This window comes from Somniosus microcephalus, chromosome 11 (genome assembly GCF_052327205.1).
Source record: "Somniosus microcephalus isolate GS21.2 chromosome 11, FLI_Smic_1.0, whole genome shotgun sequence".
NCBI classification, from domain to species: Eukaryota; Metazoa; Chordata; class Chondrichthyes; order Squaliformes; family Somniosidae; genus Somniosus; species Somniosus microcephalus.
Window position 1 is genome coordinate 165260027 of NC_140997.1, and position 26802 is coordinate 165286828.

The 26802-nt window shown below is 43.4% G+C and overlaps 1 protein-coding gene across 13 annotated transcripts in view; it reads left to right on the forward strand.

Annotated features, from left to right (window-relative positions):
- Nucleotides 1–26802, forward strand: part of chl1b (cell adhesion molecule L1-like b) — a 1240677-nt gene that overhangs the window by 280431 nt on the left and 933444 nt on the right. For all 13 annotated transcript variants that reach the window (XM_086001404.1, XM_086001409.1, XM_086001398.1 and 10 more), the window contains one exon: nt 6608–6653. The gene's annotated coding sequence lies outside the window, so the exon portion shown is untranslated. The remainder of the gene's footprint in view (nt 1–6607; nt 6654–26802) is intronic.

Genomic DNA, 26802 nt, shown 5'->3' on the forward strand with positions numbered 1-26802 from the left:
TCAACAGCCAAGAATGTTGATATCTTGGAAGTAGTTGAATTGACTTATTTGTCTTGTCTCCATAGATTTCTGAATGAATCAAAGAGTAAACATACTTTCAGGCTGGCTCCTTTTTTGCTGATCAGTCAATTTTCCATATCATTTTAATTAACTTGTCCAGATAAACTTTTAACATTAGGCTTTCAAGTTGTACTACTAAATATTTGGGCAGAATGGGGGTAGGGAGGTAGTTCAGAATGGTATGATGAGGTTAGTTTTCCCCACTACATTTCTTCTCCTCCTCCAGTACCGCCATGGCAACCACTTTATCCTTTCTTGGAACAATGTTTTTCACGTGATGATGCTCTACTGTGCAACACATTGACTCACCACAAGGTGATTTGCTTGATTGGTGTGAGAATACTCACTTATCCACACAACTTGGCATAAAACACAAATTGAAAGTGGACCTTGTTTTGTTATTACTTTACACAACAAAATAGTTTGTATATGATACTGATGCCGTCTACTATGTTCTTAAGCCAGGCAATGTTGTGGGATCTTAAACGGAGTAATTGTTTTACTATTGTGCAAATATATAACACAAACCTAAAAAAAAACTTTAATTTTCAGAAGAAATATGGGGTGCAGGAAATAGTCTTCTGTGCATTGTAACCTAGTGACTTGTTAATATTTATATATGCTGCTTTATGCTGTTTTAAATCATCCTGGAAAAATGTTCAATGAACAGAAACGATCACAGTAAAATAAAGTTCTACGTGCATAAAATGTGCAAATAGAATAGAACAAAGAGTACACGTTTATCAAGTACAGCATTGTAATTTTGAATTAATGGTGTTTGAGGAGTAGCAAATCTTAATCATATTAAAGTGTTTTCTGTGGCTCTAGTTGAAAGGAAAGTAGGTCAGTATGTCTGGGTAAATACCTCAGCACAACTTTTAGGGGAAGCACAGCAGTGTTGGAGATAATTGAATGAACTGAATAGAGGCCTGCAAGTGGTTTGCTGAAGTAACAGAAGGTCAAATTGAAATTTGTCATTTGTGGTAAATGGCCATGCTTGTAGCAATCTAATATAGTTGTCCTGATATTTTTATTCATGCAGTGCCTAATGTTTAATAAATATGCATGAAGAGATACAAGAGAATGGAGCTACAGTTACACAATTAAGGGATTAATTAGTAGATAATAAATTAACTGTTCATACAAGAGCATTAATTGGATTCCTTTCCTCACACTAATAATCTGTTCAAAGCAAAGCAGACTTGGAACATTTTAAGTACTGGTTTATTATTCACATACATAATGTTTACATTTGTTGAAGAATAAAAGATTAGTACAAAGGACACATGAATAATATATATATATTCTCTATCTCCACACAGTAATGACAACCCTGTGATGTCATGTTTCTTTTATCCATTTGTTTCCATTGTGCAAACATTGCAGAATGTCTTGTTCAATCAATTGATGAATTTTATTTACACTCTGCAGCTTGGTTAAATTAGTTTGGCCAGCGTTCTTAAGAGTGCAGGGACTAGAGCTGCGATTTTGTCAATGGATGCGGGTTGGGTGCGGGTCAGGTGGTTTCCGGCTTCCAGTCCCGCCCCCAACTGCATCCAGCCCATGGACGTGATTTTACATTGATTGACCCTGTTAAGCCCACCCTGCGGGCTTGCCGGCCAATTAAGAGGAAGCCAGTTAGATAACGTCATTTGATGATGCGTCATCTGCCGGTTTTCTTAAAGGGACCACGCACAATATTTTGTTGACAGCTGATTTCTCAGTGTTTGACAGCATTGAGGTGCTGCAAACACTGACAATCACTGTACAAAAGTGAGCTCTTGCACCCAGGCACTCCAGTGACTCCCTCCAAAGGTTGGAATAGATGGCAGCTGCAGGTGAGGTGACAGAAGCGATCTGTCACTGGTGAGAGAGATTCTCCCAATGAGGTGGCACTGGACAATAGCAAAATACTGCAGATGTTGAAAATCTGGACATGGGTTTCCAAACTTGTTACCTAAAGAAATGTGTAAATGCATTAAAAATGAAGTTCCCAACATTTTCTTACCTCCTGAGACTCACCAGTGCACCATTGGATCCTTTACACCACTTCTGCAGCTGTCATCAATCTAGAAACATTACAGCATACTCACAACATGCCACACTTACCTGGCATGGTGTCCGGATGTTGGGAAACCCGAGGCAGCAGTGGCAAAATTGAAAAAGAGCCTGTCAACTACTATCAAATGCCTGTTAACAGGCAGGTAAGTGGCTTTAATCCTCTTCCCGCCACTGGGTGTTGGGTCTATGCGCAAATCGGGGACCCAACAGTTGGGAAAATTGTTTGGAGGCGGGTTGACGGCGGGATCAGAACCCGCCGTCAATCAAAACGATTTTAACCTTTGACCCGCCTCCAAACCCGCCCTCCCAGTGCCGATAAAATCGCAGTCTTTGTATTGACAGTGCAATGCAAGAAAGTAGAGAGATCTAAGAAAAGTATTGCTGTGTACCTTTAGGGGAGGGTAAGCAATAGAGTTTGCTATCCTGAATGCCTGTTGTGGTTTTAGGATTGAATCCTGCAAATTCATGGTACTGTGTAACAAATAGGATTGCTATTCACCATTACTGTCATACTGCTCTCAGGATCTCTGTCAATTCCTTTGATGTTTACAAGCTTCTTGCTTCATTACCGGAAGTGCCACAGTTCCCAATAGTATCAGATCAGCACAAACTGATAAGAATTTAAACCAGTTGTTGCAATAGCTGTCTTTTTCTATTGAAGCTTGTGGTGTATATGTTCATGCCCCAGTTTCTGCTTACGCTTACCAACCAATCCTGTCTCTTGTCCACCAGTGGTTCTCTCCACTACCGTTTTAGCCTCAAAGCACTGCACGTTATGCTTTAACTGCTTCACTTTGGTTTCTCAATTGAAAAATTACACAGATTAGATTTGCTTTCATGTGCCTATTATCTGGTTTTATATTTGTGTCATGCATTCACTTTAATCCCAACAACTGACATTGTGCAGTGCTGTGGTTAAAAATGGTCCAAAGTAAAGGAAAACCACTACGGCCTTTTGTTCACAAACTTCTCAGTGACTAAATCTTCTGTTTTCGTTCGAAGCAACAATATCCTGTGTGCGTCTGTGTGTGTGTGTGTGTATGTGTATATATCTCTGTTTGTGTGTATATATATCTGAAAACGTGTTTTGTTTATTAGTATTCATGAGGGAATAATGAATTTGATATATTTGATTAAAGTTTTTTATTGAGGATATTGTTGCTCAGTGTTTATGTACTTTTATATTGGATTTGCTTATTTTATTATTTACAATTGCATTGCATAAGTTGTTTGCCTAATAATGAATTTATTAAAACTAGATATTTTCTTTCCAATTGTCTTGCTTTCCTTATGGTGGACCGAATTCTAATCATGAATTGTGAACTAACTAACAGCATGTCACAAGCACCATTCTGTGTTTACCCAGTTTTTAATCCACTGTTGTGATTCCCCCCGCATCCCCCCCACCATATCAACTTTCTGCCCTCTTGTCCTGAAGATGCCAACTCATGCTGGCCATAGTTCACAGGCAGTGAGTACCCTGCACCAAGTGACAGATCTTAATTTGTGAACTTGGACGGTGATTATTGGCAGGCCATTGGATCTGGGTGAAGGCACATTCTGTTGAACATGATTTGGGACTTGCCTTGCATCCATATGGGCACTTTTCACCAGGAGTCACTGCGTCACTGGTGAGCAACTGGGAATGGGAGCTATGAATTATTTTCCCAACCCCACCCAGCTTCTTCGCCCGAGGACTGCTTATTATGACGTGACTGCTTCCCTTACTGAAACAACTCATTCAGCATACATTTATTAAACCCTAATCAATCTGTGGTCTGTATGGCTCAGTAGTATCTTTACCAGTTAAAGCTAAGCCTTATTATTTCTAATGAAAATTATGTTCCAAGTATATAAACACCAAAGCCCAAACATCTGGTTGAGAAACATTTTAGACATGCTTTTTATTAGAAGCATTTTTGAAGTTTGGGCTCAAATCCTGTTCATTAATTATCTTGTGCGAATTGATATCAGCTTGTTACATATTGACTGCATACACTGTCTCTTGTGAGCCAAATAGCTTCTGGGAGTGTACTCATATACCCTGACACGTCCATTTATAATTTCTGTACCTATGATTAATGTAATTTTCCATAAAATATATTAACTATGCACATTTTCAAACCAAACTTGTTGAAATCTTTGTAAGATTGAAAAATAGTTCTGCGATTATACCCTTTTGCGTGAACTACTACCTAGCAAGAAATACATCTCCTTCACAATGGCCCACTTTTGATCAGTCTTTGTCCATTGTAAGAACATTCAAGTTTAATTTAAAATCCTATTTCAATCATCTTCCTCCTCATAGACTGGCACTAGACTGTTGTTAGTACACTCTCAAGAGTTTAAAAATACAATGTCATTTGCATTTTAATACACATGCCGCTCTACTCTGTCAGCAGCTCTTAGATTAGTTTGAAATCCCACTAAATAGGAAATAAATGTCTGGCAGTGGGAATAGAACTTCTCAGAGACCAAAAAGTTAATTTCTGTCCTTTAGTCATCAGTGAGACCATTTGAGTGAGGCCTAACCTTTGTGTGGTCTATAATGAATCTATATAAATTCTTCTGGACAAAGACCTCTGTAATCCCCCTTCTACGTCATAACAAGGGAAATTCTTGGGAATAGTACTGGAGGAATAAATTAAGAAGGGCTGCATCTTTCTTTTCAGCAGCAGGTTCAGTATGTGTGATCAGAAGCAATTTTGCAATGTTAGCCAAGCAGACCCAACTGGCAATAAAGAGGTTCCAATATGGGAAAGTTCCTAGATTGGACAGTCACATTTTACTGGAGCCTATTCCCTGAACTGACACTCCTCCTGCTAAAAATCTTTCCTTGTGTGCTGGAGCTGCAAACCCTTCCAGACACTTTCAAGATAACCACATTCACACAAATGCACATAAGAGCAAAGACCCCATCTCATATGCAAACTGTTGACCCAGAACCTTGCTCAATACAATGAACCCCCTCCCGCCCCCGACTCCCAAGCAAAGTCCCTGTGAGCCAAATGGGCTTTATATAAAATCTTCATTTGGGAAACAACAAGATGACTGTTGAACAACGTGCATCATTGCAACAGCAACAACCCTCCTCACCCTAATGCTCTTCCTGAAATCAGTGAAGACATTTAATTGTGTGGAATGGGAATTCCTTTTAGCTGTACTCGGGGGAAATGGCATTTAACCGAATACCTGAAAAAGCAATATTTTATATTTACATTTGCATTTGCAAAAGTTTTCACAGAACTCTGTTGTATCACTGGAGAATCTGAACATTTTGACATAAGAACATGTGAGTCTCAGCATTGAACTTCGTTCATCTAAAGTCCAGGGCAAAAACTGGGGCTACGATAGTCTCCTGTCTCTGACCCTTACTCAGGTCTCGTGTGATCTGCTGCTAGCAGTGTAGCCTCATAATTTCAGCCTTAAGACGTTCTCTGACTGTTGAACAATGTTAAATAATTCACTGTTAACATCAAAATATTTTAAACGGTGCTTTGCTTCACATACTTCAATATTTTGTAAATACATTAGCAGAGAATGTTAGTGTGTTGCAGATTTTTCATCACCTGATCCAGAATTATTGCACATTAATGTTTGCTTGGTGAATTTCACCAATATCAGCAGGTACATTTAAAGGACATCTTAGTGTATGGTATATAGGCCTAGAAATTCAGTCGCGTTTGCGCCCACTTATTGGCTAAAGAGTGGTTTGCGCCGGAAGTTTTTTAGCGCCCGAAATTCAGTTGGTCCCTAACATCGGCGTTAGCCGGTAGCGCTGCGCCGGCACCGATGATGTCATCGGTGTGCGCAGCGCCCCGGCTCCAATGTGATTCCGTGCCGACCGCCAAATTCAGTTGCAGCCGCCTTGCCCGTGGCGGCCGCAAACAGCGTTTGAAAAACGGTGCCTTGCAGCTCCGAGAGGCCGGCGCATAAAGGCGGATGGGCGGTCGGCCGCTTTCCCGGCGGCCGCCTGGCCGCACCTCCCTCCCCGGACTCCTGCACCACCCCCCGCGGCATTGGTGTCTGACTCCCGCGAGCCCGGCACTTCTCCGTGGTGCCGGGCTCATTTGCCGGGGGAATCCAGCGGCGATCTCACGGCTGCAGGCAGCTCCTCCTTAAGAGAAGGAGGAGGCCTGCAGTACCCCAGCCTGCCGCACCGCATCGGGTGCCGCAGCGGCAGCTGGACGCCTGCAATTGACTTTCATCGCCCCAAGCGAGGCGGCCAAACCCTGCAATAGCGCCCGCCTCCGTCTTGGGGCGCCGCAACTGAATTTCAGGCGGGTGCTACGGGAATCCGGGCGAGCGCTAAATTTCGGGCGCTAAAGACCTGGCGGGGCCTTACTGAATTTCTAGGCCATATTACCTGAAAGTCATTTGTTTGATTATGTTTGATTTTGATTTTATTTCTTTTGAAATCGTTTTTTTCACACGTGTCTACATTTAATAATGATTTCACTTTTATTTACGTCTTTTTGCATTTCAGTGAAATGATTGAAACTTGAGTGTATTTGACCCGCAGCACAGTTAGGGTAAGTTATTTAATTTCCATTCTTAATACCCATGGACAAAATTTGACACAGATGTTGTTTTGTTTGTAAGTGTGGCCATCATTACATCCCATAGTTTTTGAAACTTACTGTTAAAAGTAAAATTTCCAATGTTTGGTAAAATTGTCAATTAACATTCCAGTAATCTTTTTGTAGAGTAAATTCTAAACCAATTCTTGTTTCTTTTGAACTATATTATTTAAACACGTTGTTCTCCGTTATTTTTCATTGAATACATTTTTATTTTGCAAGAAATGCAGCTTAGGAATTTAAACTGTAATAATTCACAGTGTGACAACAGGAAACAGATATTACATTTTGTTGTTTCGACAATAATTCTGATTTTATCTTACCATTAAATGCAACTGCAATAGAAAAATATAAGCTTTTCATGTAAGCACCAAATCTTGCACGCAACTTTATTAAAGGAATGTTTATGTTAACACTCCCCCCCATCCCCTACACTATAGCAAATACAGAGTAACAGAAAGAGCAGACAAGGGTAATGTAGTAGATGTAATATATTTAGATTTTCAACATGCCTTCAATAAGGTAGACTCATCATTAAGGCCAGAGCATGTGGAGTCAGGGGCCAGGTAGCAGAATGGATAGCAAGCTCACTACAAAACAGAAAACAGAGTAGGGGGTTAAGGGTCGCTTCTCAGACTAGCAAAAGGTGAGAAGTGTTGTTCCACACTACAGTTGTTCACAATTTACATTAACAATTTCAACTGGGGAATCAGAAGTACAATTTCAAAATTTGAGGACAGCAACAAATTGGAGGGTGTAGTTAATGCAAAGTAAGAAGATAAACATCAGCACTGAGAACAGTTGCTGATTAATGTAATGAGAGCCAGGCAAATCTGGACCTGCCACATACTATGCTCAAATGTAACTTTAATTTTCAGAAGATCTGGGCCGCGAAATTCGAGGTTGTAGCGCCGGCCATTAAGGCCGGTTTTGTTGAAAAAATGGCGGTCGGCGCGGAACATGGCAGCCGCCATTTTGGAGATGCCAGAAGCACTGCTGTTGCCTGCGCTTGCCCCTCCCATGTAAATATGCAAATTGTGGCGTCAATTGGTGTGCAACGCCTGAATTGACGCACAACTGCGATTTTGGACATCACCACTCTCTCCTAACCATGCATGGAGGAACATCTGTGCAGCAGTTGTACAGAGATGCTGTCAGCGCTTCTTAAATGGACACACACATCTTCCAGGTAAGTTTCGATTTCAGCTTTTGGAGTGTTTTTTTACATTTTGTTGGAGTAGTGGCTTGGTGCAATACATTTAAAACATCGTTAGTGTGCAGGGAGTGCTGCTGGATGCTTGCAAGGCTTTGGATGTTAAAAGAAGGTCTCTGAGAACACCACTTACTCCTAGTCCTGGGGCTCTAGTTGCAGTGCCCCTTGGGCTGCAACATCATATGGAGATGAAGCAGAGGCAGCAAAGGGGACAAGCTGCTCGCAGAGGGGGGAGGAGGAAGCAGAAGAAGAGGAAGCGGAAGGAAGGATGCAACCCAGACAGTCCCTTCCTGGCCGGGATATCCAGGATCGAATCAGCCACCTGTGAGCACCCCAATTCCCCTTTCAACATTTGTCTCACACCTTACCTTCCCTCTGTTACTGATCATCACAGCGTCCCCTTGGGCACAATGCTGAAATAAAAACCACCACAAAGCAAACTTTCCGATTCAACTTTATCCATATATGCATCCAATATTACATCAAAAAATCAACTAATCACCCTTGTGCATTCTCTGAGTGATTGTCTTGCATCTGCCTTTGCCTACCCTAGTGATGTCATGCAGTGCTACCCCAGTAGCTACAGCATGGCTGGTGGAAGGCTGCTGACTTTCAGTGGGGGACACTGCAGATGGCCTTGCAGGATGATCTTGAGGAGCTGGTGGCTGGGAGTGTGAAATCGAGTGATGATGTTTCTTCTTCCTCACTCTCCTCTCCCTCTTCATGGTCAACCACTGGCTGGGCAGGCTGGATTTCTTGGGTATCTGAAATGAGGAAGGTGCAAGGGTAGGGTTGTGGTGAGGGGGGCAGGAAAGCAAGAGGTGCTGCTTACACCATGTGCAGCTTGCACATCAGAAGAGATTGTAGGATGAGGGGTAAGTGGTATGTGAGAAGGAGCATAACGTATGAGGATACCAGCATCTTGTATTCATTCAGCCCCGCCGCTGGCCAAGGGCTTGGCCATGCCCCTGCCAAGAATGGCCAGCACCATTCTCTCCAAGGGGGTGTGGTGAAGCTAGGAATGTGAGGTGTGACTCCGGTTTGGAAGATAATTTTGGTAGGTGAGTGATGGAGGGGGGGTGGGGGGGTGGAGGTCTGGGGGGGGTCGTGCATTGAGCAGTGTGTGAGGCTAGTGGTGCAGTTGGTAGGAGACGGCTTTTGAAGATGCATTCACTGACCTTGGCCACTTGCCTGAGGTCATGAAACTTCTTTGGGCACTGGAGCCAGGTCCTGGGGCGACACTGCTGGCAGTGATGGCCTCAGTGATCTGGTCCCACATCCTTCGTTCTGGAGGCCCTTCTGACCCCCTGTGGGTAGAGGACATCTCTTCCAATGTTGACCCCTTGCACAAAGCTGGACTGCTGCGTGCGATGCCCTGGGTGTTCTTTCCCTGGCCTGTTGAGCCATATGTGTTAGTGCTGAAGTACTTTTACCATTTTTTAGGTGCAGAAGGCAGTTCAGCTTTAAGAGCTGAAGACTGCATAGGTTGGAATGATTTTTAATTTTTTTCAGAAGGCAGTTGAGCCTTAAAGGCTAGAGACTGCCTATTTTTGAATGATTTTCCATTTTTATTTCAGAAGGCATTTCACCTTTTGAGGGCTTGAGATTGCTTTGAAAACTAACAACCTTGCTACAGCGACGTGACATTCAGCCCCCCTGCTGAGTGCACAGCCTGAAGCAGTGCGTTCGTTGCTGGGCTGTGCATTAAAATCATTAAAATTAGCAGGCAGCACCAAATTAACGTGCTGCCTGTGCTTTCTAAATGGGCACGAGCAAATCTCGCCCCGCATTGCCCTCGCCCATTTTCGGGCCTTTTCGAATTTCACCCCCCTGATGTGACAGGACCCTTTATATTCCTCAGTGGGGCAATAGGTTATTTCTCCTCTCATGTAAGAGAAGTTATAAAGTTATTTAAAAATAGTGTTTAGCCCATTCATTTAAGTACTTTAAAAGCACTTAAATGTAACTAGCTTCGCCAAGAATTGATGATTCATAGCATCTGTTGTGCTTGGGAGTTGTTTTTACATTACACATGGCCTGCACTTGTACCACTGGTTCCCACAGCCAGCTGCAATCAAAATGTAAACCTGATGGGACTCACTATTAATGGCAGCTGGAAACACCTGTCACTCAGTGAATCCTGCCAGTTTTACATTCTGTTTGCACAAGGATCGCACTTTTAGGAATTGGCAGCCCTAGTGTGGGTCTTCTGCAGTACAAAAACAGCTGAAAACTAGTAATTCATGGCTACAAATCCTTTACTGGCTGGATGTGCTTGTAGGTTTACTTAAGCTAGATAAGTACTTGAGGGAGAAAGGAATGGAAGGATATGTTGATGGGGTGAGATGAAGTAAATAGAGTGGGAGAAGGCTCGTGTGGCGCATGAACACCGGCATAGACCGGTGGCCGAATGGACTGTTTCTGTGCTGTATATTCCATGTAATACTTGGTAGTGCTTAAGATGTACAGTAACTACACAGTCTCACAATTAATTTATTTCATTCCTGTAAAAGGCTGCCAAGGTGGAGTTGTTAGTGATTAGAAGTCAGACATGGTGTGGGATGTTTGAGATGTGGAACTCGATGGAGGTGTTGAGTAATTAAATTTGCTGCTAGCACATCAGGAAACCTGCACCTGGGGTGGTTGCTTTTATGCTGCTGCAAAAGAATTGCAGACTGCACCAGGAATATTATGCAAAACATTTATTACCAGAATAAGACAGACTATTGTGTGGCTGTTTTACAAAAAAAAAAAATTGATGGGAGGATTAGTGACTACTGTCTTGCCTGCTACCATAATCATTCCGCAGGTTGCTGCAAATCAGTAAATGGCCATTCAGCCTGGACCACACTAAACTGCCGTTCAGTGAATTCTGGATGTTTATAGGGGACGGACTTTCATTTTCTGGAAACTGGATAATATATGCTCTTATGTCATAACTTCCTTCAGGGTGAAATGATTTCTGATTTAATTTGAATATTATCTTAAAAAAAAGCCGCCAATACCTTGCTCAACTCCTCTTGGCTTGGTAAGCCGAACTGGTTGTACTGTAGCATGGCCATTGACAAAATTACTTGTATTATAGGAGAACAGTAGTGGCATGCTGTTGGTGCTAATCAGACTTTGTCTATCAATATGAAAAGCATTTCAATTTTATACTGATAGATATTGACTTGCTGTAACACATGCTAGGTCAATCAGGAACTGAGCAATTGGTGCCTGAAGTGCACTTAATAGGTTTATTAATGGAGTGGCATAATAAAACTGTCAGTTACCAGGGGAAGATTGCTATCCATTGCACTTTTGCCAGTAGAGTTGTACAACCATTACTTAAGTTAACATCTTTGCAACTTTAAAAAAAAATTACATCCAAACTCCTCAGCTCAAATTGATTATTCAGGCTTTTCTCATTATACTTTGTTTTTTTCAAGTTGCTGTTTTTTTCTCTTGGTAAGAATGCAATTGATAACAATCATAAGGGCATGCTGCTCATATGTTAACCAGTGTATTTGGTTGCTGTGATATTGTTATTTTAGGCAGCCATGAAATGTGTGTGTTAAGAACCCATCATTGTAAATGAAACTCTTTGTTGTAAAGTTATGTGAGACTGTACTATTTACACAAGTTTGGAAGTTATGTTGTGTAACATTATGTCGTATGAATGCTTGTATCAAATTTCTCTTGTCGGCTATTTTAGCCCATTTATTTGAAGAAGGTTAGTGCCTCAGTGAAGGAATTTAATACCAATTTGTTAGACATTTGTATGATATTGCACATGATGTTCCCATGCCCTAATGACTAAATCTAGACTCCTACAAACAGAAACAATCTTAGTCACCAGTCATCCTGGTGTGATCTACTTTCTTGATGAAAGCATTGAAACTGACTGTAAGTAATGCTAGATATAGTTTCCCTGGTCAAAAATATACTTATTTAAGTCCATTTTTTACTGACAAAAAAGTTCAGATCCGGGACAAGTTTGATGCTTAGGAGTAATAGAGACATTGCATAAATGACAACTTTGTGAAAAACTACCCACAACCGGATGGAAATGCATGATTGTAGCATTTTAACTCTTTTGTTTCCTTTCTACTGCATTAATGGACTGACATTAATAACTATACTGAGCCATTTGCAGTCAACAACAACACATTTATACTATGTGCTGTGAGTGAGCACACTGGTCCCGGCTGGTAACTTTATAGTGTGGACAGGAGCATCTGTTCACCCAAAATGTTTAAGAAGAAACTGGCTTCGGTTTTTGGAGTGCTCAGGCAGTCCAACCACCGAACTGCCTGTGTCCCTGGGATCCGTCAGCCTTTAGGCAGGCATGTGCCTGCAGGCCCAGGACCCGATGTCGCCGAAGCCCGGGAGCCTGAAGGTAGGTGCGGATTTTTTTATGGGGTCTGAGGTGTACTCCAGAGGTACGCCTCCGACTGCAAATTCCAGCCCATTATTTTTAATTTTCTGTCTCTTTCTGTTTTTGCTTAAGAATGCTTGTTTTTCTTTTAGGTAGTCAATGATGAGATGAGGAAAAATTATTTTGGTAGATTTACTCAGCTCAACAATAATCGGAGGGAGCTAAATCATCAAAGGATATGGGGGTGGTGTTTTTGCTTTGGGCGCAATCGGCAATCTGGGCGCCAATTGAACTTCAAATTGCACTGGTTTTCTGAAGTGCAGGTCTGGTTCAAGTTTCCGGCAAAGCCATTTGCATAATCTCAAACATAAAGGCCATAATTTTGCCGGGGCTCAGCGGAAAGGATTGGTGGCGGGTCGGCAGTTAAATGTTAATTGATTGACAGTGGGTCGGGAACCCGCTGTCAAATTGTGCACACTTGCCTTTCCCGATATCGGGTCTGCCAGCGCTGAGCAGACCCGAAAGGCAGCGGAGGGGGAGCCAATTTAAATGATTAGTGGCTTGTTTACAGCCACTTAACAATGGTTTTAAACTTACCTTTTCAATTTGACAGCTCACCCACTGGTTTCACGCTGTTGCTAGACCATGTCTGTGAAGCTGAGGCGGGAGGCCAGTGGCTAATGAATCAGCTGATGAGTTGACAGCTACATATGTCAAGTAAAAGCTCCCACCTTAAAGAGATATCTTCCCTCAGCCACAAGCTGGGAAGCATGGGAAGGGAAAAAGCCCTCACTGTTTGCTGTGACTCCTTCCATAAGCCTATGGAGGGAGTCATGGGAGAGCCTGAGTGCAGCCCTGTGCATTTCTGCAGTGCTTGTCAGTGTTTGCAGCACTTCAGTGCTCTCAAACACTGACGGCACAAATGTCAATATAAATTTGGCCATGGTCCCTTTAGGAAACTGGTTGATGATGCATCATCAAATGATGTCACCACACCCGCTTTCTCTAATTGGCCGGGAAACACGCTGGACGGAGCTTAACAAACCCAATCAAGGGAAAGACATTTCAGACAGCGGGATGGAGCATGCAGCGGGGTCGGGACCTGCCACCAATGTCGCCCGCCACGGACCCGCCGAGGTCAGCACAATTACGGCCAAAATCTTTCATGAACCACCGCAATTGGGCAGTGTATTAGAAAGTGATTGTTTATTTTTTCATTGCATTTAAAAATATTCATTGATGTATTTCAGAGTGGTAACCTGATGCAGTTTTAATAGAGCTGAAAATGGGTTTATCACAAACATAAGCATTTTTAACAAGATTGTCCAGTCCACCACCTGTGAGTAACCTGATTTTAAATAACTGAAAATGAGTTTAAAAAAACTATGCTGAACCATTTACTAGTTTCATTGATGTACACTAGTCAGTTTCTTAGTAAATTAAACATTTTTTAATATTCCAAAACTTTTAAAGCGTGCCTGTTCGCCAAAAAACCCCCCAGCTAAGTTTGAAAAACTCCTCGAATTGTCACAAACGGGTGCAATCGGTGGGTACTCGCCATGCTCATTATTTCGATCTGGGGACGTGGCCAGTTTTGTGGGTGGGGCCAGCTTCCAGCGCACTGCTTTTTAAACCAGATTGTGTAAGCTCGATTTACTCTTGACATAATTTGCGCTTAAAGTTCCACAATATTTTATGCTGGTTTGGCCGATTTCAGGCGAATTACTAATGGAAACTCTAGCCCATGGTGAACAATTCAGGGTGCCCCTGCAGCCTTATCACTAAATATGTATGCTAATTCAACTCCGTCCTACTTTCTGCACCATGCCACATTATACTTAACCTGCCATGATGAGGAAGGAACATTGAAAATGCCATTTAGTTTGTACTAACCAAAGATAACTTGCCCCAGCTTGATTTGAAACTCCACTGTGTATGAAAAATTTTGCAAAGTATGATTTGCATGCATTCCTGCATAGTGATACTGACGATCTGCGTAGTGATAGTAAACTGGGACATGCTGTGGCCAATATAATCAGACTATACAGGTTATATTTACCCCAACATCATTTATCAACTTAAGGATTTTGACACATGCTGTTGGCTAGGATTAAAAGGAGGTTCCACATATGATGAATTGTGAAACGTAAGGATTTTCTGCATTGGTACTAGTGATGCTTTGATTTTTTTTTTACTTATGCCATTAGCAAAAACCCCCTTTAAGTTTATTTTTCACTAAAAACATTAGTTTTAAGTTTAAAAAAATCAAAACACCTCCAGTAGTAAGGCAGAAAATAAGTCTCTGAAAGAGCATCAGTATCCTAATTAACACAAGAACCTCACTGTACCAAAATAAAACGCATTTAAAATAGAGTTTCACAATCTCTGTCAGAAAACAAAAGAGGGGGGGAAAAGGATTTTCTTCATCATGCAAGCATCCCTGACATACCATGAGAACTTATCCAATCTTGATTTGCTTTTGGTAAATCAGATTTGTTTTTGTTTTGTTCTAACATCATAGGGACCACACACCTGTGTCTCTGCTGTCGCACTGTATAAAAGGTCAGTTCTTTCTTTCTCTACTTTTGAGAACATTCACTAATCCCCCACTATCACCTTTATTCAACTTCCACACCCCACTGTTTTCAACAAGTTTTAGGGAAAAAGGTAGCTTTTCATTTTTAATGCTTATTTCTTACCCTTTTAAGAACATAAGAACATAAGAACATAAGAAATAGGAGCAGGAGTAGGCCAATTGGCCCCTCGAGCCTGCTCCACCATTCAATAAGATCATGGCTGATCTGATCCTAACCTCAAATCTTCTATCACTCTGCATCCACCCGAACCCATGTGATCTCCCGGGAGAGGCGAAAAACCAGATAAAGACCCAATGGCCAATTTGGGAGAAAAAAATCTGGGAAATTCCTCTCCGACCCATCTAGGCGATCGAAATTCTTCCAGGAGATCACTCTGTCCCTATATTTTCTACAGTACTTACCTTCTGTAAAGGCGATCTCCACCCCAGCCAGGAACAGGAATAAAACCATCTCCTGAAATCTAACACAGAATTAGAACACAGTAGGAGCAGAACAAGGCTACACGGCCCCTGGGCCCACTCCACTACCCACAGGGCCATGACCATTCCAAACCTAGACTCATGTCCAATTTCCTGCCCGCTCCCCATAACCCTTAATTCCCTTTACTTCTAGGAAACTATCTATTTCTGTTTTAAATTTATTTAATGATGTAGCTTCCACAGCTTTCTGGGGCAGCAAATTCCACAAACCTACCACCCTCTGAGTGAAGAAGTTTCTCCTCATCTCAGTTTTGAATGAGCAGCCCTTATTTTAAGATTATGCCCCCTAGTTCTAGTTTCACCCATCATTGGGAACATCCTCACCGCATCCACCCGATCAAGCCCCTTCACAATCTTATATGTTTCAATAAGATCGCCTCTCATTCTTCTGAACTCCAATGAGTAGAGTCCCAATCTACTCAACCTCTCCTCATATGACCACCCCCTCATCCCCGGGATTAACCGAGTGAACCTTCTTTGTACTGACTCGAGAGCAAGTATGTCTTTTCTTAAGTATGGACACCAAAACTGTATGCAGTATTCCAGGTGTGATCTCACCAATACCTTGTACAACTGCCTTATCTGTTTTTCTTCTGATTGATCCCGCAAGCGATTGAAGTTGAGTCCAAGTAAACCTCCCTTACTTTCATAGAAACATAGAAACATAGAAGATAGGAGCAGGAGTAGGCCATTTGGCCCTTCGAGCCTGCTCCGCCATTCAATGAGATCATGGCTGATCATCCAAATTCAGTACCCTGTCCCTGCCTTTTCCGCATATCCCTTGATCCCTTTAGCCTCAAGAAATATATCCAACTCTTTCTTGAATATATTTAATGAACTGGCCTCCACCGCCCTCTGTGGCAGAGAATTTCACAGGTTCACCACTCTCTGGGTGAAGAAATTCCTCCTCATTTCAGCCCTAAATGGCTTACCCCTTATCCTTAGACTATGACCCCTGGTTCTGGACTCCCCGGCCATTCGAAACATCCTTCCTGCATCTAGTCTGTCCAGACCTGACAGAATTTTATAGGTTTCGATGAGATCCCCTCTCAGTCTTCTAAACTCCAGTGAGTATAAGCCCAATCGACACAATCTCTCCTCATACGTCATTCCTGCCATCCCAGGTATCAGCCTGGTGAATCTTCGCTGCACTCCCTCCATGGCAAGAACGTCCTTCCTCAGGTAAGGTGACCAAAACTGCACACAATACTCAAGGTGCGGTCTCACCAAGGCCCTGTACAACTGCAGCAAGACATCCTTGTTCCTGTACTCGAACCCTCTTGCTACAAAGGCCAACATACCATTTGCCTTCTTAACCGCCTGCTGCACCTGCATGCTTACCTTCAGCGATTGGTGCACAATAACACCCAGGTCTCTTTGCACTTCCCCTTCTCCCAATCTATTGCCATTCAAATAATAATCTGCCTTCCTGTTTTTGCCACCAAAGTGGATAACCTCACATTTATCCACATTATAGTGCATTTGCCATGTTTCTGCCCAATCACCCAACCTGTCCAAATCGTACTGGAGTTTCACGACATCCTCCTCACAGCTTACCCTCCCACCCAGCTTTGTGTCGTCTGCAAATTTGGAGATATTACATCCAATTCCCTCGTCCAGATCATTAATATATATTGTGAACAGCTGGGGTCCTAGGACCGATCCTTGCGGTACCCCACTAGTCACTGCCTGCCACTCGGAAAATGACCCGTTTATTCCAACTGTTAGACCCGTGATTCTGAGAGTATGATGTTTTTTTAATAACCACACGGATGCTGTAACTTAACAATCAACAGGTATTTACTGGAGTAGGGTAGTCTCAAGACTGGGGGTACAGAGGCATGCGCAAGGCTTATATACAGGTGTGGTCACTGCCGGTACTGCAGTATACAGGAGCTGTTAAAGTAGTTCTCTCTTAAAGGTACATACACTACAATTCCTCCCCTTTTAGATTAGTAGCACCCATAATATTCAAATAACAATTAACGCTTTAACATGTACATTAAACAACAATAGTCCATTTATAGATTCAGTCTTTGGGGCGGCTTCCTGATCCTTTCGGGATAGCGCCTTTCCTGAGGTTCTTGTTCTTGGTGCGGAGGCAATTCTGGCCCCTTTTCATCGGTTAGTTCATCGGTTTCCACTGCTACTGGTTCTGAGGTAGATGCTACCAGTATGTTGGGTTCATCCCCAGGTACTCGAGACATGGGGTTGACTCGTTCCTGTGACGCTAAGATCTGATCGACGTGGCATTTCACAATGTTCTCCCCGACATCCACTGTGTACATTAATGGCCCCTGCCTCGTGCATATCATTCCGGGTTGCCATTTCTCTGTTCGGTAGTCACGGGCCAAGACTGGTTGTCCTACATTGAAGCTCCTTGTCGGCTTCTCATTGATGTGCCGGAATTGTTTATCCTCAACATTTCTTCGCACATTTGGTCTAAGCAAGTCCAGACGAGATCGCAACCTTCGGTTAAAGAACATCATGGCCGGGGTCTGGTTGGTAACTGCATGTGTCGCGTTTCAGTAGGCTAATAAGAAATTGTCCACCTTATGCTGTAGTGGGATTTCATCATCGCACATGGCCTTTATCGCCTTCTTAAAGGTTTGTACGAACCTCTCAGCCAATCCATTTGTGGCTGGATGATACGGGGCGGATGTGTAATGCCTTACCCTATTCCTTCTCATAAATTTTCGAAACTCTTCGAACACAAACTGTGGTCCATTATCAGAGTAAATCTGCTCTGGCAAGCCGTTTCTGGCAAATATGGTCCGTAGGACTGCAATTGTTTTCTCTAGTGGTTGAGGACATTTTTATCACCTCAGGCCACTTCGAATGAGCATCCACTGCTATTAAGAACATTGAGTCCATGAATGGACCAGCGAAATCAATATGCACCCGTTGCCATGGAGATGAGGGCCACTCCCATGGGTGTAGAGGGGCATGTGGTGGTGCATTTTGGACCTTCTGGAATCCTGAGCAGCTCTTGGTTAGGTCTTCGATTTGTTGATCGATTCCCGGCCACCACACATAAGCTCTAGCAAGGCTTTTCATTTTCACTCCCCCCAGATGACCTTCATGTAGCTCATTTAGCACTCTCTCCCTTAACTTGGGTGGAATCACCACTCTGGATCCACACATCACTGTCCCCTGGCATACTGACAGCTGTTCTCTTCTGGATGAGAATGCTGGCAACAGTGAGTCGCCATGTGTTGTCCATCCCCTCACCGTCAAATCATATACCCGAGACAGCGTCGGATCATTGCGGGTCTCCTTCTCTATATCCGCGTTCGTTACTGGCAATCGTTCAATTATTGACGAATAAAATATCTCGATGGGGTCCACTGCTGGTGCTTCCTCCACAGTAGGCAGTGGCAGGCGCGATAGCCCATCAGCGATTCCATGCTGTTTCGTGCCTTTATATTCTATTTCATATTGATTCGCCCCTAGAAACAGGGATCATCTTTGTAACCGTTGTGCAGTCATCACTGGAACGCCCTTCTTAGGATTAAAGATGGAGACAAGTGGTGGGTGGTCAGTCAGCAAGGTAAACTTCTGCCCATGCAGATAGTGGTTGAATTTTTTTACTCCCCATACTAGGCTGAGGGCCTCCCTGTCAATCTGGGCGTAATTGCGCTCGGCTGAGGTTAGTGACCGAGACGCAAAGGCTACTGGCCTCTCCAACCCGTCTGGGAACTTGTGCGACAGCACCGCTCCAATACCATAGGGTGATGCATCACATGCCAAACGAATTGGTAGTGCTGGGTTGAAATGCGCCAACACCTCTTTTGATGTGATCAATTCTTTACACTTCTGGAAAGCTCGTCTACGTTCGTCATTCCACTTCCATGGTACCCCTGTTTGCAGTAGGGTGTTCAGTGGGTGTAATACCATGGACAAATTTGGTAAGAACTTATGGTAGTAGTTTACCAGCCCGAGGTACGACCTCAGTTGTGACACATTTTCCGCTGCTGGAGCCTTGACTACTGCCTCAATCTTTTCAGGGGACTTATGTAACCTCTCTTCATCGATGACATGGCCACAATACGAGATCTGCTTCTGGAAAAACTCGCATTTGTGGCGATTAGCTCGTAGCCCATATTCCTTTAATCTGGTGAGCACCTTCTCCAAGTTGGCGAGGTGATCAGTGTCATTTTCGCCCGTGACCAGGATGTCGTCCAAATAACACTGGGTCCCTGGAATCCCTTGCAGGACTTGATCCATCGCCCTTTGCCAGATAGCCGGAGCCGATGCTACCCCGAACACCAGCCGGTTGTATTGATAGAGACCTTTATGAGTGTTAATCGTAAGGTATTGTTTCGAGGCTTCTTCTACCTCCATTTGCAAGTACGCCTGGGCTAGATCAATTTTGGTGAAGCTTTTACCTCCAGATAGCGAGGCGAAAATATCCTCAATTCGTGGAAGCGGATATTATACCGTGTGAAGGACTGGGTTCACTGTCACCTTAAAATCCCCACAGATGCGGACCTTCTTTATTCCCCAGGCGTATTACTCAACGACCTCTTCATTACAGGAACGATGGGTGTAGCCCACTCGCTCCAGTCTACTTCGGACAGTACTCCTGAACGTTCCAATCCTTCCAGCTCTGCTTCGACAGCTGGTCTGATTGCATAAGGCACTGGTCTGGCCTTAAGAAACTTTGGGCTTGCATTTTCCTCTATTTTAATCATTGCTGTTATGCCTTTTAGTGTTCCGAGTCCCTCCTGGAACACTTCTTTTGCGTCAGTTAGCATTTTTGAGAGTCGTCCAGGTGTGACGTCGTCATCCTTTTTGGCCTCAACCTTCAGTGCCTGTATGGAATGCCAATCTAGTTGTATCTTCCGGATCCATTCACATCCTAGTAGTGGTGGTCCTCCATCTGGCAATGCATATATATCCATTTTAGGTATTTCCTGGCCTTTATATATCACTTTCACCCTTATTTTTCCTTTGGGGTAGACTTTTTGCCCCGTGTACGTCTTCAAGACAATCTCTGTAGCTTTCAAGGGTATATGTGAAAGTAGCCGCTTGTAGTCCCTTTGGTTTATGACTGTTAGGGCTGATCCTGTGTCCAATTCCATTTTCACTTGGACTCCATCTATCTTGAGTGTAACTCAGATAGTCTGGTGATCCTCCATTTTGGTTACCTTATGTAGTTTCAGACAACCCAGCTCCTTGCTTCCGGAGTCTGTGTCACTTTTCTGTTCATCTGAACTACTGTCCATCACCTGGTGTACCTTTTTGTACTTCTCCTGTGGAGATTTCTTACTGTTGGTTTTCTTCCCAGACCTGCAGACCCTTGCTATGTGTCCTGCTTTTCCACACTGTCTGCGCACTTGGTCCTTGAACCAACAATCCTTCTGGTCGTGTGTTGTTCTGCTGCAGCGATAGCACTTCCCTGTTCCATAGGACATTTCATTGGTGCCATATTCTTGCAGTCTCCGTTGTATCTCTGCAGCGCCCCTTGCGGCTGCTTCGTGTGATACTGCCATACTGAAAGCCTTGTCCAGCGTAAGGTCCTTTTCTGATAGAAGCCGTTTCTGGGTTCCTTCACTTTGCAGCCCACACACAAACTTGTCCCTTAACGTATCTGCTAGTCCCACTCTAAACTGGCAGTGTTTCGATAGCTTGCGCAGTTCCGTTAAGTACTCAGCATTGCTTTCGTCTTTGTGTTGGTTCCTTTTATGGAACTTAAATCGTTCTGCTATCAGCAGCAGTGTGGGGTTTAAGTGGTCCTGTAGGATTTCTACTATGTTTTCGAAATTCTTGTCCACAGGCTTCTCTGGGGTTATTAGGTTTCGCAGTAACCCATAAGTTTTTGCACCCATGGAATTGAACAAAACCAGTGCTTTCCTAGCATCTGGCACTTCATTCGCCCTGCAGTACACCTCAATACGTTCCACATATGTCGCCCAATCTTTGACTGCATTGTTGAACGTAGAGATACTGCCTCTCTTCGGCATCCCTGGGTGTGATTTAACTGTCAAAAATGGCATCTCCCGCGCTTCCCCTTCTTCTCCGCTGGCACAAAATGGCGTCTCCCGCGCTTTCCTTCCTTCCCGCGCTCGCCCTTCTTCTCCGCTGTGGCTTCTAAAAATGGCGTCTCCCGCGCTCTTCCTTCTCCGTGGCTCAATGGCGTCTCCCGCGCTCTCCCTTCTTCTCCCCGCGGACACTGTTCAGCCCTTGAGCCCTGGCTGTGCTCTGCACGCTTTTTTTTTCTGTGCGCCTTTCCCGTTTCCGCCGCTCGGTCCTGAACCCGGCTGCTGCTTTACCCTCTCTCTCTCCGTTTTGTTTTTCCTTGACGCCGCTCGGTTTTCAACCCCCGGCTGTGCCCTGTGCGCTTCACCCTCTGTCTTACCCCATCGACGCTGCTCGGCTTTCTCTCCGCCGTCGGTCGGCTCCAGCCGCCGCTGTCTGGGAAGGGTCTGCGCTGTACCTGTCGTCAGTCTATTGCTGATCGTCGTGGCTGGGGAACCAAGCCCGGCTCTCCACAGCCTCCCCTACGATGTTCACTCTCTGCCGGATGACTGGGCGGTTGCTCGTGGTCGACGCCCGTGTTTCTGGCCGCGACTTTCTTCCACCGCCCTCCGGAGCGAATCCTCGAAGGGAAATGCAGAGTTGCAGGTAGATTCGAATCGACACTCGTCGCCACTGTTAGATCCGTGATTCTGAGAGTATGATGTTTTTTTAATAACCACACGGATGCTGTAACTTAACAATCAACAGGTATTTACTGGAGTAGGGTAGTCTCAAGACTGGGGGTACAGAGGCATGCGCAAGGCTTATATACAGGTGTGGTCACTGCCGGTACTACAGTATACAGGAGCTGTAAAAGTAGTTCTCTCTTAAAGGTACATACACTACACCAACTCTTTGCTTTCTGTCCGCCAACCAGTTCTCTATCCAAGTCAATACTTTGCCCCCAATCCCATGTGCCTTAATTTTGCATGCTAATCTCTTATGTGGGACCTTATCGAAAGCCTTCTGAAAGTCCAAATACACTACATCCACTGATTCTCCCTTATCTATTTTACCAGTTACATCCTCAAAAAATTCCAGTAGATTAGTCAAGCATGATTTACCTTTTGTAAATCCATGTTGACTTTGTCCGATCCTGTCACTGCTTTCCAAGTGCTCTGCTATTACATCTTTTATAATGGACTCTAGCATTTTCCCCACTATCGATGTCAGGTTTACCGGTCTATAATTCCCCGCTTTTTCTCTACCACCTTTTTTGAATAGTGGGGTAACATTAGCTTCCCTCCAATCCATGGGTACTGTTCCAGAGTCTATCGAGTTCTAGAAGATGACCAGCAATGCATCTACTATCTCTAGGGCCACTTCCTTAAGTACCCTAGGATGTAGATTATCAGGCCCTGGGGTTTTATCGGCCTTCAATCCCGTCAATTTCCCTAACACCATTTCCCTACAAATATTGATTTCTTTCAGTTCCTCCCTTTCATCAGACCCTATGTTCCCCGACATCTCTGGGAGGTTATTTGTGTCCTCCTTTGTGAAGACAGAACCAAAGTATCTATTTAGTTGGCCTGCCATTTCCTTGTTTCCCATTATAAATTCCCCTGATTCTGACTGTAAGGGACCTACGCTTTACTTCACCAATCTTTTTCTCTTCACATATCTATAAAAGCTTTTATAGTCAGTTTTTATGTTCCCTGCTAGCTTACTCTCATATTCTATTTTCCCTTTCTTAATTAATCCCTTTGTCCTCCTTTGTTGACTCTTAAACTGCTCCCAATCCTCAGGCACAGGATTAGTGAGCAGCAGGATTTCGAGCAGGCTCGAGTTGCAGATCAGTCCTATTTGATTTGGCATGAGGATAGGGGAGCTCTCGGACTCACTGAAGATTTCTCCTCGAGGTCGTCTCACCGTTTCATTTGGGTTAAGGGATTGCTGTATTCTCCTGTTAGCGTCCTCCCCATCAGTTGGATGAGGTCTGCAGGTTTTACTATGTCAATGCATGCAGAGCACTTTGTTTTTATGTTCACCCAGCTCAGGACTTAAAGAAATCCTTGTAGTTATTTGCGTTTTTTATGGAAAGTACACCTTTGTCACTTTGGTGATGAAGTGGCGTGCAGAAAAGTGGCTATTTGAGTGCATTCCTATTGTTAACCATTTGATGGCAAATACTCTGGAGGTCCAGGTTTTGGTTATTCTACTTGTTACATAACTACTTTCTCAGTTAAGTTTCCTTTCACAAAATCTGTAAATACATGAAGTATATAAGAATATACGAATTAGGTGCAGGAGTAGGCCATAACGGCCCCTCGAGCCTGCTCTGCCATTCAATAAGATCATGGTTAATCTTCGAATTCAACTTCACTTTCCCGCTCGATCCCCATATCCCTTGATTCCCCTAGAGTCCAAAAATCTATCTATCTCAGCCTTGAATATACTCAAAGACTCAGCATCCACAGCCCTTTTGGGTAGAGAATTCCAAAGATTCACAACCCTCTGAATGAAGAAATTCCTCCTCATCTCAGTCTTAAATGGCCGGCCCCTTATCCTGAGACTATGTCCCCTAGTTCTAGACTTTCCAGCCAGTGGAAACAAGCTCGCAGCATCTACCCTGTCAATCCCCCTCAGCATTTTATATGTTTCAATGAGATCACCTCTCATTCTTCTAAAGTCCAGAGAGCATAGGCCCAATCTACTAAATCTCTCCTCATAAGACAACCCTCTCATCCCAGGGATCAATCTAGTGAACCATTGTTGCACTGCCTCCAAGGCAAGTATATCCTTTCTCAGATAAGGAGACCAAAACTGTGTACAGTACTCTAGGTGCAGTCTCACCAAAGCCCTGCACAATTGTAATAAGACTTCCTTACTCTTGTATTCCAACCCTCCTGGAATAAAGGCCAACATGCCATTTGCCTTCTTAATTGCTTGCTGTACCTGCATGCTAACTTTCTGTGTTTCCTGTACAAGGAAACCTAAATCTGTTTGAACACCAACATTTAATAGTTTCTCACCATCTAAAAAAATTCTGTTTTTCTATTCTTCCTAACAAAGTGAATAAACTCACATTTCTCCACATTATACGCCACCTGCCAACTTATTGTCCACTCACTTAATCCAACTATATCCCTTTGCAGGGTCTTTGGCCGTGAATTTGCCAGCGTTCAGAGAGACGGGCCAGAGATTAAAGTCCATTTGATTGACGGCGGGTTCCAAACCTGCCGTCAACCCACCTCCAAACAACCTCCCCAAGTGTCGGGTCCCCGATCTGCGATTGGACCCGACACCTAGTGGCAGGAAATGGATTAAAGGCAATTAACTGCCTATTAACAGGTACTTATCAGTAGTTTTCAGGCTGTTTTTCGATTTTCCCGCTTCTGGGTCAGGTTTCACGATGTCCGGACAACATGCCAGGTAAGTGTGGCGTGTTGTGAGTCTGGTCTAATGTTTGTGAAAAGATGACAGCTGCAGAAGTGATGTCAAGGATGCCATGTTGCACATGGTGAGTTTCAGAGCAAAGAAAATATTGGTTACTGCATTTTTAATACATATACAGATTTCTTTAACTTACAAGTTTATAAATCCAACTGTATGTCCAGTGCCACCTCATTGGGAAAACCTCTCTCACCAGTGACAGATCACTTCTGTCACCTCACCTGCAGCTGCCATCTATTCCAGCATATGGAGGGAGTCATTGGAGAGCCTGGGTGCAAGAGTTCACCTTTGTGCAGTGATTGTCAGTGTTTTCAGCACCTCAGTGCTGTCAAACACTGACAAATCAACTGTCAAAATAAAATTGTGCATGGTCCCTTTTAAGGAAACCAGCAGATGACGCGTCATCAAATGACGTCATCAGACCTGTTTCCTGCTAATTGGCCGGTAGGGCGGGCTTAACAAGACCAATCAAGGGAAAATCACGTCTGTGGAGCAGAGGCAGCTGGGGGCGGGAGTGGATCCCGGAAACCAGCTGACTCGCACCCATCCCGACACCGAGCAGAAAATCACGGCCATAGTGTTCCCCTCACAGCTTACTTTCCCACCTAGCTTTGTATCGTCAGCAAACTTGGATACATTACACTCGGTCCCTTCATCTAAGTCATTAATATAGATTGTAAATAGTTAAGGCACAAGCACTGATCCTTGCGGGCGGCACCCCACTAGTTACAGCCTGCCAACCAGAAAATGACCTGTTTATCCCTACTCTCTGTTTTCTGTCCATTAACCAATCCTTTGTCCATGCTAATATATTACCCCCAACCCCATGAGTCCTTATCTTGCATAGCAACCTTTTATGTGGCACCTTATCGTTGGCCTTTTGGAAAGCCAAACATACTGCATCCATTGGTTCCCCTTATCTACCCTGTTAGTTACATCCTCAAAAAACTCTTTTGTTAAAGAGTTATAATTATAACAAAATAAATTGGGTGAATACAATTTCCCTTTCATAAAACCAAGTTGACTCTGCCTAAGTGCCCTGTTACCACTTCCTTATTAATGGATTCCAGCATTTTCCCGACGACAGATGTCAGGCTAACTGGCCTGTGGTTCCCTGTTTTCTCTCTCCCTCCTTTTTTGAATAGCGGGGTTACATTTTCTACCTTTTAATCCGCTGGGATCATTCTAGAATCTAGGGAATTTTGGGTGTTCAGAACCAATGCATCCACTATCTCTTCAGCCATCTCTTTTAGAACCCTAGGATGTAGGCCATCAGGTGCAGGGGATTTGTCGGCTTTTGGTCCCATTAGTTTCTCAAGTACTTTTTCTCTACTGATATTAATTACTTTAAGTTCCTCACTCTTTTTTTAGCTCCTTGGTTCCCCACTATTTATGGTATGCTTTTTGTGTCTTCTACTGTGAAGACAGATACAAAATATTTGTTTAAAGTCTCTGCCACTTCATTAATCCCATTTTAATTTCACCTATCTCAGCCTCTAAGGGACCAACGCTTACTTTTGCTACTCTCTTCCTTTTTACATACTTGTAGAAGCTCTTACAATCTATTTTAATATTTCTTGCTAATTTACTCTCAATCTATTTTCTCAATTTTTCTCAATTTTTTGGTTATCCTTTACTGGTTTTTAAAGCTCTCCCAAACCTCAGGCTTATTACTATTCCTAGCCTCTTTTAATCTAATACTATCCTTAAATTCTTTGGTAGCCATGGATGGATCACTTTTTCCGAGGAGTTTTTATTTCTCAATGGAATGTATATTCGTTGAGGATTTTTGAATATTTCTTTTAATCGTTGCCACTGCTTATCTACCATCATACCTTTTAATCTCATTTCCCATCTACCTTAGCTAACTCACCCTCATACCTATGTAATTGGCTTAACTTAAGTTTAAGACTCTCACTTCTGACTGAAATATTTCACTCTCAAACTCAACATGAAATTTTATATTATGATCACTCTTACTCAGAGGATCCTTTACTATGCGATTACTAATTAACCCTGTCTCATTACACAATAGAAG